The sequence below is a fragment of the Rhipicephalus microplus genome, chromosome 9 (genome assembly GCF_043290135.1).
Source record: "Rhipicephalus microplus isolate Deutch F79 chromosome 9, USDA_Rmic, whole genome shotgun sequence".
Lineage (NCBI taxonomy): Eukaryota > Metazoa > Arthropoda > Arachnida > Ixodida > Ixodidae > Rhipicephalus > Rhipicephalus microplus.
Window position 1 is genome coordinate 83135233 of NC_134708.1, and position 12339 is coordinate 83147571.

A 12339-nucleotide genomic window follows, 5' to 3' on the forward strand; every position below is an offset into this window, starting at 1 on the left:
GGTCCGTGCAACAAAACTGGAATTTGTTTAAGTAGAAGGTAGCAGAACTTACCAATCGTTTTATTCCGCTCCGCAGAATTAGGCAAAGCGCAAAGTCCCCTTGGTTCACGCTTACACTAAAACGACTACTGAATAAAAAGAAACGAATTTTTCGAAGGGCAAAGCTAACTAACAACGCGGAAAGGTGGTCCGCTTATCATCACGCAGCTGACGAGTACACTCGCGCATTATCCGTCGCAAAAGAAAATTATTATCAACAAACGCTTCCCTCTCTGCTTGCAACTAACCCTCAGAAATTTTGGCAGATGATTAGGGGAAATGAAAAAAAGGCGATAGAATTAATCCATGATGATAACAGCCGTGTACCAAAAGAAGAGTGTTGTGTCATTTTAAGCTCTGTGTTTTCATCGTGCTTTGTTAAACCTACAGCGCTTTCCTTTCCCGATACCCCCACCCACAACTTTGTTGCCATGGAACCCCTTTTATTTGACTGTGTCCGCATACAAAAATTGATAGAAAACTTGAAATTAGCCAGTGCTCCAGGTGAAGACGGTATCTGTGCAAAGTTTTTGCATAATACCTCTGTTTACTCATCTGTCATTTTATGTAAGCTTTTCACACAGTCTTTGGAATGTCATTGCCTCCCGGGCGACTGGAAAGCGGGAAAGGTGGTTCCTCTTCACAAATCAGGTGACGTTCATAACCCCCGCAATTACAGGCCCATATCGTTAACAAGTATACCGTGTAAGCTCATGGAACACGTCATCTACTCCCACATAATCACTTTCTTAGAAAACAACTCGTTCCTTAGTGATAACCAGCATGGATTCCGGAAACAGTACTCATGCGAGACCCAACTTCTCTGCCTTACTAATGACCTTTTTTTTGCCATTGACGCTTCTTCCCTTGTTGACTGTATTTTTCTCGACTTTGCTAAAGCTTTTGACACTGTATGCCATAAACTGCTACTGCTAAAACTAAGCAAACTTAATCTTGATGCTAACATATTAAAATGGATTGAATGCTTTTTAATAGACCACTCCCAATTTGTAACTGCGAATGAATGCAACTCTCCCCTCTCACCCGTAACCTCTGGCGTCCCCCAAGGATCTGTTCTTGGCCCACTACTCTTCCTGATTTACATTAACGATTTGCCACATAACATCTCTTCTTCTATTAAACTTTTCGCCGATGACTGTGTTATTTACCGAGAAATTAAAACCCCTTCTGACCACCTTGCCCTTCAGTGTGACTTAGACAATGTTTCATCTTGGTGCGATACTTGGCTAATGAAGCTTAATGTTACTAAATGCAAAGTAATGAGAGTCTCACGTCGAACATGTAATATTTCTACTAACTATGTACTTAATAATTCTCTCCTTACTAAAGTTAGCTCATACAAGTACCTTGGCATTACAATTTCTGACAACCTTTCCTGGCAGTCTCACATTGACATTATTAAAAACAATGCTAACCGCACACTTGGTTATTTACGCCGTAGCTTCTCCCTTGCCCCGATGCAACTGAAACTTCTGCTCTATAAAACATTAGTCCGACCAAAGCTAGAATATTCATCATCTGTATGGGATCCCCACGTAAACATCCATATCAGTAGCATCGAAGCAATTCAAAATCGCGCCGCTCGTTTCATTTTGTCGAACTATTCCCGTACAGCAAGCGTAACCCATATGAAGTCAACCTTAAATCTACCCAGCCTATCATTTCGCCGCAAAATCTCGCGCTTGTGCCTCTTCCACAAGTTGTACCATACCATGCACTCACTGAGCAACTCGCTTTTTTTGCCGCCATACTACATTTCATCCCGCAGCGATCACCACTTCAAAGTTGGAATTCCAAGCAGCCGTACAAACCTCCATTTTAATTCATTCGTGCCCAAAACAAGCACGGACTGGAATCACCTTCCCGCTTCCATCGCATCCATCACTGACCCGACCAACTTCAAGAATACCATAAACGCATACCCTTTTAAAACATGCTCCATTTGTTTGTACAGTTTTTTTTTTCACCACTCCTCTCTGTAACGCCTTGTGCATTGAGAGAAAATAAATGAAATGAAATGAAAGGATATACCCTTCGGAATCGATTATTAGACTTGCGTAATACAACGGTACAAGTAACGTTACCTCCACAAGATTTTTGTATGAAAACTCGGAGAACGCTTTAGCTTCGCTGTCAAGAGTAGAGGGCTTGAATTGTGAGTGAAACTCAAAACTATGAATGCAACTCTGGATTGTGAGCACGGTGGAAAAATAGGAGAGGTGTGTGATCAGCGGCGCATCGCCATACTGAGCGCGCGCCGACGATTTGCGTGCGTTTCGCCTTCCCTTCGAGAGGCGGCGCTGTATGTTCAGGGGCCATTGATCAGGCACTAACTTATTGATCAGGCACTACCGGCATTAATGTACGCAGATGATATAGTGCCAATGGCCAACAACAAGGAAGATTTGCAGAGATTGATGGACATCTGCGGTAATGAGGGAGATAGGTTAGATTTTAGATTCAGTAGGGAAAAATCAGCAGTCATGATTTTCAATGACAACGAAGGTAGTGAGCTTAGAATACAAGAGGTCACGCTAGAGATAACAGATAAATACAAATATCTGGGCGTATGGATAAGCAATGGGACCGAGTATCTGAGGGAACACGAAATATACGTGACGACTAAAGGTAACAGGAATGCAGCAGTCATGAAAAATAGGGCACTGTGGAATTACAATAGGTATGATGTTGTGAGAGGAATATGGAAAGGGGTCATGGTTCCTGGGCTGACGTTCAGCAATGCGGTCTTGTGCATGAGATCAGAAGTTCAAGCAAGATTAGAAATTAAGCAACGTGGAATAGGTAGGCTTGCTTTAGGAGCTCACGGGAATACACCAAATCAGGGAGTACAAGGTGATATGGGATGGACATCATTTGAGGGCAGGGAAGCTAGCAGCAAGATAAAATTTGAGAAACAATTGAGAGAAATGGGGGAAGAGCGTTGGGCTAGGAAGGTTTTCAGCTACTTGTACATGAAGAATGTCGATACAAAATGGAGGAAGCGAACCAGGAAGTTGACTGGTAAATACTTAGAAAACAGCAGGTGGCCAAACCAAAAAGAACTATCGGTTAAGAAGAAAGTGAAGGAAACGGAGACTGACATGTGGAGAATGGGCATGATTAAGAAGTCCGCACTAGAGATCTATCGAACTTTTAAGCAGGAAATTGCCAAGGAAAGGATCTATGATAATACTCGGGGTAGTTCTCTACTGTTTGAGGCCAGGACGGGAGTACTGCGAACCAAGACATATCGGGCCAAATACGAAGGGGTAGACACAGTATGCAGTGCGTGTGGAGAGGAAGAATAAACTGCCGAACACTTGATAATGTTCTGTAAAGGGCTTCACCCTATAGTTCAGGATGATGGCGCAGAGTTTTTCAAAGCACTGGGATTTAGGGACAGCGAGGGCAAAATAGACTTTAAGCGGGTAGACTTAACTAGAAGGAGGTTATCTGATTGGTGGCTAAAGTCAAGGCACGAGTGAAAATTAAACCCTTCACTGCGAAGTACGAATCCTCAACTTCATTATTTAAAGGAAAAAAAAAGTTAAATGTAATGGTTAGTTCACTAAGTATTACGGCTAGGTGGCGTTAGCCGCCGCCCGATCTAAAGGGTACAGCCACATCCATCCATCCATCCATCCATCCATCCATCGTTCGCGCAGTTTTATGCGGTGAACACGTAGACATGTGTAGCGTTTGCACGGTTTCTTGCAGTGTGAATCGTTTTGTGAACCTCTCATGGGGAAAAAGTGCTTCGTCCCGCGTTGCACGAGCGGCTACAAGTCGTGTCAGGAGAAGTACTCGCTGTTTCTTGCCCCGAAAGACGACGAGCGTCTCAAGCTCTGGCGACATGCCATACCGAGGAAAGATCACCCGCTACAACCAACAGACAGTGTTTGCGAGAGACATTTCGAGTCTCATCGCGTGACTAAGACGTGGACTGCCCACTGCAACGACAATGTACTAATGAGCGTGCCACGACGAGCATCCCTGGCGTGTGACGCTGTTCCCACGGTATTTCTGGATTGCCCGCCCTACCTCTCGAAGAGATCGACGACTCGGAAGCGGCCCGCTGAAAGGCAGCTTTTGGCGCCAGCGAAGCGAAAAGGCGCCCCTTCTAGCGTCAGCAACAACGACGACGACCCGCCGAACTGTCACATGAGTTGCGATGAGATGCCTGCAGTCCAGACAGGCATCGACATAGAATCTCCAAAAGCGCAGTCAGGACCAGAGGAAGCTCGCTGTTCGCCGTTCGGATTTGTTACTATTTCCTGATAGTGTGTGCAAATAAATTGTCAAGTGCAAGTTTTGTCGCAATTGTGAGGCGCCCCTTTAAACTTTGACCATTTTCTGTGTTGTATGGCAGTGCGAGTTACCTAGAAGTTATTTGCAGCTTTAATCATGGTGTGTAGAAAAAGACGAGTGGCTATTTCGTGGTGCGACACACATAATCACGCTTGCTCTTCACCAATCTGCTACACAGTTCGATGAAACATCTATTTTTTTTTTGGGGGGGGGGGGGCAAGAAACTTGTTTTGCTTGCTTTCAAAGAGTGCCTGTAGGCTTCCTATACGAAGTCGGTGCAATTAGCTATTTAAATCTGGCGCATTCCATATCTGGCGCATTCCAAAAAGCGCCAGATATGGCAAGGCGAATTCCGAAGCGCATTCCCAAGAATTGACAAACCGTAAAATTGTTCCTCGACGAGGAAACTCATTCTGCGAATTTCGTGCCTACATTGCTTTACTGAGTGGTGGAATGCAGACGCGACCAATTAAAGCTTTAATTAACTAGCAAATAGCCTCCTGACTTGCTTTCGGACGAAGTCAATCGGTGAAGAAAAGGGGTATTTTCGAGAGGTGCCGTCCACTAGTGTCTAGGTGTCGTCTATTACGCTGTAGGCTTTTTCATTAGGCCACACAGGGTTCCCGCTATCAAGTTGCGAAGTAACTAGAAGAGGTAGACGTCATTAGAAAATCGCCGGCCGGCTGCTATAACAGTTGTGTCGGCTCCCAAAGTCGCCAAAGTCACTGAAGATAAGTACTTAGAACGCTCGCGCACAAAAAAACGTTGCTAAAATTTATAAACGACGTGCAATAATGCACGTAAAGATAATTTTATGAGCTTACATTGCTTAACAGAGCGAGTATTTACAGCGTTGGGCCCTATGTGTTGTGCTGACCGATGGTGCCCATGCACGCACGCCATCCATCGAAAACTGCTCGAAGCGCACGCGAAACCGGTATGCTTGGGTGGGCGCAGTTGAGCCACCTCTCATATTCCTTCACCGTGATTGTGAGTGCAAGGCCTAAACCACTGAGCCCCGACAAAGCACCTCTTTCAATGTTCAAACGGCAAGCTATTTATATCTGCCACTCACCGCTTTAGATGGCCATCTCGGGGAACTGCCGCGTTTTCAGCACTACCAGCGAGATGTTGCAATGAGCGCGCGTCGCCGGATCGTCATGAAACAGCGGCGCGCACTCTCATCTCCCACACTTACTTTGTGCTTACTTTGTGCTAGACAAAGGCGGTGCTCACGCGCGCGCCCTTGTCTAGCGGTGGGGAGGATTGGCCTCTCACCGGAACGATTCTGTTGTAGTTACCGGGCGCGTAAAGGTCACTGCACTCGTTGCACCGTCTCTGTTTGCGATAAGGGTGCGCTTTTCAGACACAGCGAAGTAGCAACTGCTAATTTGCGTTCATCTGTGCCTGTGATTATGTTTCGTGCGTCATTTGTGCATGAGAAACGCGGGGCACGTTTGGACTACTTGCCATTCTTCGCGTGACCTTTCAAATTTTGCTATTACGTTCATTGCTTCGCCTTTGAGCTGCGACTTTTTTCTTCCGTTTGCGAATCAGTGAATGACTCATTACGGGTCTTGAACGTAACACCCGAAACTTCGCAGCTGCTATTCTGTTGATGCTTTTTTCTGATGACGAATAAATAGGTCTGAGTGCGTTGTAATCATTGGGTTAAAAAAAACACGCGCTCATTGTTGCACAAAGCATATGTATTGACGCCCGGCGTAGTTGCGCGCTTCTGCCACGCGATATCACATGCGTTAAAAAAGACTCCTTCCGATACCTGACATTCATACATTGTTTTTTCGAAGGAAGTTTCAATCACCAGCGTCTCTTTGTGGTAGAACCAAGGAGAACGATCCTTGGGTAAAACATCCGCAGACGGGCTGAATTTGACTCTATCTATCTATCTATCTATCTATCTATCTATCTATCTATCTATCTATCTATCTATCTATCTATCTATCTATCTATCTATCTATCTATCTATCTATCTATCTATCTATCTATCTATCTATCTATCTATCTATCTATCTATCTATCTATCTATCTATCTATCTATCTATCTATCTATCTATCTATCTATCTATCTATCTATCTATCTATCTATCTATCTATCTATCTATCTATCTATCTATCTATCTATCTATCTATCTATCTATCTATCTATCTATCTATCTATCTATCTATCTATCTATCTATCTATCTATCTATCTATCTATCTATCTATCTAGCCGCCTACGACTTTTAGCACTCCTGGCCGTTTGAAGAATGGCATTGATACCAAAATTGGTATGGCATAGCTTGACTATGACGAGCATAAGTGACTAGTCATAACATGAAAATCATTACATGTATGTCATGAATGTCCTGATTTACATTTCATGGTCTTGTTTCTCTTGCGGTTGTTTTGTACACATGACATGTTGCAAAACTGGTGTGGTATGACATGACTGCATGGTGAACACAAGCGACAGACACTAACTTGAAAATAATGACATGCGTATCATGTAACAACGTGTTTACATCCCACACTCATGATGCTCTTGCGGCCACTTCGCTAGCTTCACTTATACCAAATTTGGTATTACCAGATGTGAATGAATAACAAAGGTATGTGCCTGGTGCAAACATGGTAACCATGCGATGCATGTTATGTAAAAACATGGACACGTGCCACGCTCATGATGCGTTAGCAGCCGTTTCGCTAGATTCACATATACCAAAAAGTGGTATTGCATGACGCGAACGAAGGACGAAGGTAAATGACACGTACAAACATGATAATGATGATGTACATGTCATGTAAAACATGACTACATGCTGTGCTCTTTGCGCGCTCACGGCTGTTTATGTAGCTCGACATATACCAATTATAGTGCTTCGTGACGGGAATACCGACGAAGGTAAATAACATGTCCAAACATGATAGGCATGATGTGCATGTTATGTAAAACATGACTACATGCTCTGATCTTTGCGTGCTCACGGCTGTTTTTGTAGCTCGACATACACGAACTATAGTACTACATGACGGGATTACCGACGAAGGTAAATGAAACGTCAAAACATGATAATCATGCCATACATGCACGTCATGTAGAACATGACCACATGCTACGCTCATTGCATGCTCGCGGCCACTTCGCTAGCTCCACATATACCAAATTCGGTATCAGGTGACGTGAATACATGACGAAGGTAAATGACAAGTCCAAACAAGAAATTTATGACATGAAAGTCATGTAAGGCATAATTTATCTCCGCCTCGTAACGCTGTGCTGATTTTAAAGTGACATACCGACTTTCCTCATTTGTGCTTCGCATATTACCAATTCTTACTGTATGTTGGGTCTGCTAATTTTTTACAGCGAGAACTATGATATCAAAAGAAGGACCGATTCTGGCGCTGTAGTTGTTCGCCGCCACCGCTGGTGTCCGTAACCACTATTGAGCGAAAGAAAAAAGTTAACTAAGTAAAAAATACCGTGGATGGATTCGGAATCGAACGCAGGCCCTCTGCATGGCAGCCATATACTTTACCACAGCGCTACTTCGATTATTTCCCCTTTATTACCTGCACAGCGCTGCGCCCATGCTTGAAAACGTTGCAAAGTGACCCGCTGCTGGCTTCATGTCGGGTAAATGATCAATAAAGACATTTAGAACACTATAGCAACAACTGTAAGCGCCGCACAATGCGAATTGCGCAACGAGTTGGTTGTTGAATGATCCAACTGATTACAAAAGCCTTAGGCATAATTCTTCATCGTCAGCATCAACAAAGCGCACGTAATCTTTTACGGGTGTGTAGCGGGTACAACGGTTTTCCCAAGCATGAGCAATAATGACACAGTGGACGCTTCCTCTCTACACAAAAATTATTATTAGGTACCACGTAAATGAGACCGTATTGTATAGTTTCCCCAAGTTAGTTTGATAAAGGCTCTAGGACAGCCACTCATCCAGCTGTCGCTGTGACTGCTATGCGCGCTCCGCGCAGGCCTAGTGGTTTTTCAAGCGTTAATTACCTTAATAAGGTGTCGGGTAAAATAATTGAATTTTTATTTACACAGAGCTGGCTCGGCACTCTCACCGTTTTGTTCTTACTGCATGGAAGCAAAACAGTATAAAAGAGCATTTTCCGATCTCTTGTCGAAGGCTCTGTGCGCATTGAGAAAAGGACCTCTAGAAACACCGCTCCGCATAATTTGATTATATCTAACCACAGGTGTGCGTAATGTTCCCCTCCAGCGGGGGGGGGGGGGGGGGGGGTAAGGTTCGTTGCAGCGTCTTCCTGGTATGTAAATGTAAAGGGCTGACTGATTGATGACTGATTCGTATGTGAGGCTTACCGTCCCAAAACCACCATATGAATATGAGAGACTCCGTAATGGAGGGCTCCGGAAATTCCACCACATGGTGTTCTTTAACGTGCACACATGAGGCTGACAATGCCCCCCCCCCCCCCCCCCTTCGACTTTGTCCCCATAGGTGACGAGGGGGGGGGGAGGAACCCTTCTTGCACCCCCCTTGACCCATGTGCATACTTATGTAACTGCTTTGAATTTACTATCCCTAGATGCACTGACCTTTGGGCACAGCGACAAGAGGGTATGCGAAACCATTAAATATTTTTAAACACACTAACAGAGATTAAACAACAATGGACCTGAAACTTCATATATTGAAACTTCATATAAAGACGGCCCTGAAACTTTTAAATTCATGTAAAGCTTCACAAACATGGTACTGCAACTTTTAACTTAATTATTATTCACAAAGCATTATTTAAACACCTAAATGTTTTCCCATCAAATAATAACTTTGTTAAAAGTGTCTGTATTAAAAAGGACAAATTACTCTCTTCTCAACAGTGTGAATGCTTTACCATCATTACAGGATCATTGGCCTATGCCGCAAGGTGTGTGCTACCTAGAAGGTTATACATTTATACAGCTACATCTACCCAGATGCGGGTACGTGCCAAACGTTTGGAATTGGCATTGACATCCGCCAACCATCAACCAGTCACTTGCTCGAGGTGTTGATAGTGCCAAGCGTTGGCGAGAAGAGATTCCTCTACGGCTATGGCGCAACAGCAGGCCGATTCCCCTCACGTCGCCTCAGCTTCTTCCTCCACCTCTGCTTCAGGCGCGGCGTCCCCCACTGCTCCAACAAGCGCTGCCGGTGTGCCAAGCCTACCGGCGCCCGCAGGCCAGGCGCCCGAAGAACGAGTTGCGGAGACGTTCAGTGGCGACGGAGGTACCGGGGCAGTTATTTGCGCCGACGCAGCACCAATAGTAAAGGCTCCAAAGAAAGCGACAAACAGTCCACATCCGACTCGGAGCCATCGCAGTCAGAGCGCCCACTGCAACAGCCCACTGGCACTGGCGGGTAAGTCACGGGACACCTCGAATCGCCGCCTAGGCTTGCTCACGACCTGTGGCGTAGGCATGATTTTTTTGGGGGGTGGAGTGGCAGGGGGCACCTCTTTGACCTGAAGTGGGGGTCGGACAGGCAGACGTGGTCGAGTGTCATTTTGTTTTCTGTATGCCACGGCGAATAACAACAGTTGGGGAAGAGGGGCACACGGGTCTGGTGTGCCATCCCCTGGCTACGCCACTGCTTAAGAGATGCCTTGTCTGAGTAACGTAGCAGGGAGGAATCATCAGTTGCGTATTGACGTAGAAAATCTGCGTAAACAACATCATGACGTTCTTTGTGTGTCTCTGGAGTCATTCGCTCTAATCTGTTCTTTCCCGCTGCAGCGTGCAGCAAGCTCCATCTCGCACCATGCCGATGACGTCCTCGTCCAGGTCGTCGAATAAGACGCCTCCTCTGCCTCCGGTGAGTCTAGGGAAGTCTCGCATACGTAAGCTGTGGTTATGGTGGTCTAACAATACGCCGACAGCGTCCGAAGTGAAATATTTCGCCCAAAAGCTGTTGAATTTACCACTTCATGGGCTTCCCTGCCTGACAATTGCTTAATATACCTCTTTCTGGTGAATTATCGCCGTCTCGCTCAATATAAACTGTTCAACTGAAATCAATGACAGTGACACTTATGAATTGATACCCATCGAAAACGTAATCGGCTGTATAATGTATTTTCTGCATTTCAAACATAAAGGTTCAAGTTCTGAAACTACGAATTAAATAATAGAAGTGTGCAGAACCGTTGGGCATCGTATAGCAACATGCGATTCGGAAAGGACATTTTCTGTTTGAGCAATAATGAATAGCTTCGTTAGCACTTGTATTTCGCTCGCCAGTTCACAGGGCCTTGTTGTCACAAGTAATTGCTTGCAGTAATGCTGACGGAAAAGTACAGTGTGACATGTACACTGACCATTATAATCCTAGAAGCTCAGTTACGTAGGGTATGGATTCCCGTCCACGCATTCTTAGATGAGAATCTTTGCAAAAAACTAATCTTCAATGAGCGTAGAACTTGCCTCCATGGCGTATATAGGGGAGGAGTCACATAGAAATCTTTCTGGTTAGAGCCAAATCAAGTTATAATGAAGATAGAGCAGATAGAAGCTACTGAGTAATTAGACTAATGTTGACAGAAAAGTACAGAGTGACGTGTACACTGACCATCATATTCATAGAAGCTGAGTTACGTCGGGAATTAGATACCGTCCATACATTTTTAGATGAGAATCTTTGTAAAAAAACTAATGTTCAACGAGCGTAAAACTTGCCTCCATGGCGTGTACAGTGGAGCAGTCACATAGAAACTTTTCTGTTTAGAGCCAACTCAAGTTGTGGTGAAGATATAACAGAGAGAAGCTACTGAGTAAATAAATTAGAACTCAATATACCGTAGCAATAGTCAGCATTGGTTAATGCTGACAATTCTTATGGTATATTGTTAACGATGGCCGGCATGAACCTTCGTCTGGCCGACGCACTATGACAGACGATTCACGTTTGTCGATAGAAACCCAAAACTAGAGAGCATCAACAATGTTTCAGCCATAATTACGCACCACCACGCATCAGCCAGTGTTAACAATCACGTGGCGAAAATCGATGAACACTAATCGACGCTTGGTACGATATAAGCCAAGATTAGACAGGTTAGCAGTCATTTATCCACACCGATGCAGTCATAGTAGCCACAGCTCAATCGCTGCCGGAAAGGAGCCTGGACCACTCTTAGAAACGCCAGATCGAGAGACACCCCATGTTCAATGATTTTTCATCCTTTCACGCATTCATAGGCAATACGAGTGAAAATTCGTCATGCTGAAGCGATCACCAGCCATCGCTTGCCAAGGTTCGGCTGCCGGTCACTGTTCGCTGTTCGTGAATAGTATCTAGTCGCCAAGATATGTTCTCACACCGTAATGTCATTGGTCTCACAACGTGGGGGACACCTGCATTCCAAATTTGCATCCTTCGTCAAAGGAACACTAAATAGAAAAAAACTTCCAAAATATCTAAGGAGTGAATGATGATAAGTGGGGGCGAAGCATCCGTCCATCCGTCCGTGCGCCGGTTTGTGCCTACGTGCATCCGTTCGTCCAGACGTTCATCTAATGAACACTCCAAGTACCGCCATCTCCCATCTTTTCATCATATTGCCGCGCGCTTGATCTGCCAGCGCAAAAGAGGCAGACGAAGTGGCAGTTCCCCTCGTGCCATTGTTCTGTTTTTGGCTGTGCTGAGCCGACCGCTCTTCGGACTTTTGTGAGGACGCCTTAAAAAACGTCTCCTGTCTCTTTAACGTGACATTTTAATGGTGGAGGTGCCGGGTAACCTCACCTATGCAACAGACTCCTTCTAGCAGCCGGAACGTGACCCAAAACCCAGAGCTTACGCCGGTACACCGTTTCAGTCGGAGGATTCGAGGACTGTCCCCCGAGTTTGTGCCTCACAGTACAAGTACGTCGACTGGTATGGAGAATACTGTTGCTGTCACTGCTTCCCCTACCGCTGGAGCCGCCGCTGCTCCAACCG